Here is a 3,491-nt window from a genome sequence, read left to right as displayed (position 1 = left end):
ACTGTCAGAGACAGGGCTATTTAATAACCTCGCCTTACAACTGACAGAGGTTAGGTGTCTGGGAAGCAGACCAAGAGGTGATTTGTGATCAGGAAGTTTATTAAAGATGCCCTCAGGAGGCCGGGCACCGTGGCTCATGCCTGTAATCCCAGCACTTTGGGAGGCCAAGGTGGGTGAATCACCTGAGGTCAGCAGTTCAAGACCAGCCTGACCAACATGGTGAAACCCCATCTCTACTAAAAATACAAAATTAGCCGGGTGTGGTGGCGGGCGCCTGTAATCCCAGCTACTCGGGAGGCTGAGGCAGGAGAATCGCTTGAACCCGGGAGCTGGAAGTTGCAGTGAGCGAAGATTGTGCCATTGAACTCTAGCCTGGGCAGTAAGAGCAAAACTCCGTGCCCACCCCCCACCCCCCCCCCGCGCCCAAAAAGAAAGAAAGAAAGAAAAAAAATGCCCTCAGGATTAATACCTGTGAGGAGGCAGGGCTGCAGGATTAGGGGACATTGGCCTGGAGCTCAGGAAACAAAGGCCTCAGCGAATCTCTCAGTAGGAGTGACTCTGGAGCTGGGATGCCCTTGTCAGGAATGCGGCTGTCCCTGGGGGGAGCAGGACCTTGGGTGACGCAGCTCTCTTTAGCCTCAGGTGATCCTGGAGAGGGACTTCCTTTATCCGGATATGGTGGCTCATGCTCATAATCCCAGCACTTTGGGAGGCCGAGGCGGGAGGACTGCTTGAGCCCAGGAATTTAAGACCAGCCTGGGCAACACAGCCAGACTGCATCTCAAACGAACAAGAAACCCATAATTGTTATACCAGCTACCATTTACTGAGCACGGCTATAGGCTGTGTATTGGCTAATTATTTTACATAGATCGTCTTAATCCTCAGAACAACCCCGTGAAGTAGGTATTGTTTTATGGATAAGAAAACAGGCTCTACGTGGCCAGGTGCGGTGGCTCAAGCCTGTGATCCCAGCACTCCGGGAGGCTGAGGCAGGTGGATCACGAGGCCAGGAGATTAAGGCCATCCTGGCTAACACGGGGAAACCCCGTCTCTACTAAAAATACAAAAAACTAGCTGGGCGTGGTGGTGGGCGCCTGTAGTCCCAGCTACTCAGGAGGCTGAGGCAGGAGAATGGTGTGAGCCCGGGAAGCGGAGCTTGCAGTGAGCCGAGATCTCACCACTGCACTCCAGCCTGGGTGACGGTGCGAGACTCTGTCTCAAAAAAAAAAAGAAGAAAAAAAACCCCAAAATTAGCTGGGTGTGGTGACACATGCCTGTAGTCCCCGCTACTTGGGAGGCTGAGGCATGAGAATTGTTTGAGCCTGGGAAGCAGAGGTTGCAGTAAGCCAAGATCACGCCACTGCATTCCAGCCTGGGTGACAGAGCAAGACTGCGTCTCAAAGAAAAAATAAACAGAAGAATTTCGTGAAGCCTTGAGAAGCCAACTGTGTGTTCCCAGGATAAGGGTCTGTGTTCTCGTTCTCACTGTTTTTCAGCTGGCACACAGCAGCGCTGATGAGGGCTCCCGAGTGGGACTGCTGTGGGTTCTCATGGAAGTTCTGTGTCTGGGCTGCCCAGGATTTTGGGCTTAGATACATTGCCACATGGAAGCTGTGGGGTGTGCGTGTGTGTGCACATGCATCCACACGCAGGAGCGCATGTGCGTGGTGGGGCAAAGGGTGATTCAGTGGTTGGGAAACCTGGGTTCACCTGTCCTGCCCAAGCCCCAGGCTGCAGCTCCCTCTGCTCCCAGCCTCGGGAGGGGCCTTCTCTTATCTCCAGCATGCAGCTCCAGGGCACTGCTCACAAATGCGAATGCCGTGCCCTCACCCTCCACTGTCTCCCTTCCCCTAGCTCGCCCTCCTGGGAAGAAGGGGGCTCCCTGCTGCGGAGGGTAGGAAAGCTTGATCCCAGCCCCATGACTCAGACCTGGTTTGACCCTGAGGGAACCAAGAGCTCCAGGGGGGCTGTGGCCCTGTGAGGCTGCCAAACAGAGTTGCTGAGGACCTGCCACTGAGTCTCCTGCCCTCAGTCTGAAACCTGAGCCTTACCCAACACCTGCCAGCCCTCTAGGCCGCCCCTGTCACCCAGCACAGGTGTGTCCCATTGTGTGTGTCTGGTAGGAGCGAGCTGTCCGTGGGAATCTAGTCTCTGTGCATTCCTTCTCTCACGGCAAATAAGAATTCCTTTAAAAATGTTAAAAAGATATCGGGCGCGATGGCTCATGCCTGTAATCCCAGCACTCTGGGAGGCTGAGGCGGGCGGATCAAGAGGTCAGGAGATCGAGACCATCCTGGCTAACACAGCAAAACCCCGTCTCTACTAAAAATACAAAAAACTAGCCGGGCGTGGTGGCGGGCGCCTGTAGTCCCAGCTACTCGGGACGCAGAGGCAGGAGAATGGCGTGAACCCAGGAGGCGGAGCTTGCAGTGAGCTGAGATCAGGCCACTGCACTCCAGCCTGGGCGACAGAGCGAGACTCTGTCTCAAAAAAAAAAAAAAAACAAACAAAAAAAAGTTAAAAAGAACCCAGTATCTGTATCATGTTCAACATAAGAGAAAGATGAGACTCTTATTATAGAAGGGTAGGCCAGGTGTGGTGTCTCACACCTGTAATCCTAGCACTTTGGGAGGCCGAAGCAGGAGGATTGCTTGAGCCCAGGAGTTCAAGACCAGCTTGGGGAACGCAGGGAGACCACATATCTTTTGTTATTCTAATTTTTAAATTTTTTCTTTTTTACTTAAAGACCAGTGAGATACTAAGGGAGACTGCATTAGGAAGAGAGACTGTGTCTGTAAACAACAACTAAAAATTGGCTGGGCATGGTAGGACATGCCTGTGATCCCAGCTACTCAGAAGGCTGAGGTGGGAGGATCACTCGAGCACAAAAGGTTGAGGCTGCAGTAAGCAACCTCATGCCACTGCTCTCCAGCAACTGAGCGAGACCCTATCTCAAAATAAATAAAATAAAATAAAATAAAATAAAATAAAATAGGCTGGCCGGGCGCGGTGGCTTACCCCTGTAATCCCAGCACTTTGGGAGGCAGATGTGGGTGGATCACGAGGTCAGGAGTTCAAGACCAGCCTGACCAATATGGTGAAACCCCGTCTCCACTAAACACACACCCGCACACATGCACGTGCACACACACAGACACACACACTAGCTGGGCGTGGTGGCGGGTGCCTGTAATCCCAGCTACTCTGGAGGCTGAGGCAGGAGAATTGCTTGAACCTGGGAGGCGGAGGTTGCAGTGAGCCAAGATCTCACCATTGCACTCCAGCCTGGGTGACAGAGCTAGACTCTGACTCAAATAAATAAATAAATAAATAAAAATAAAAAAGGCTGAGTGTAGCGGCTCGCACCTGTAATCCCAGCACTTTGGGAGACTGAGGTGAGAGGATCACTTGAGCCCAGGAGTTGAAGACCAGCCTGGGCAGTATGGTAAGACCCTGTCTACAAAAAACAAAAAATTATCTAAGTGTGT

This window comes from Hylobates moloch, unplaced genomic scaffold (genome assembly GCF_009828535.3).
Source record: "Hylobates moloch isolate HMO894 unplaced genomic scaffold, HMol_V3 SCAFFOLD_220, whole genome shotgun sequence".
Classification (NCBI taxonomy): Eukaryota; Metazoa; Chordata; class Mammalia; order Primates; family Hylobatidae; genus Hylobates; species Hylobates moloch.
Note: the sequence above shows the minus strand (reverse complement) of the source record.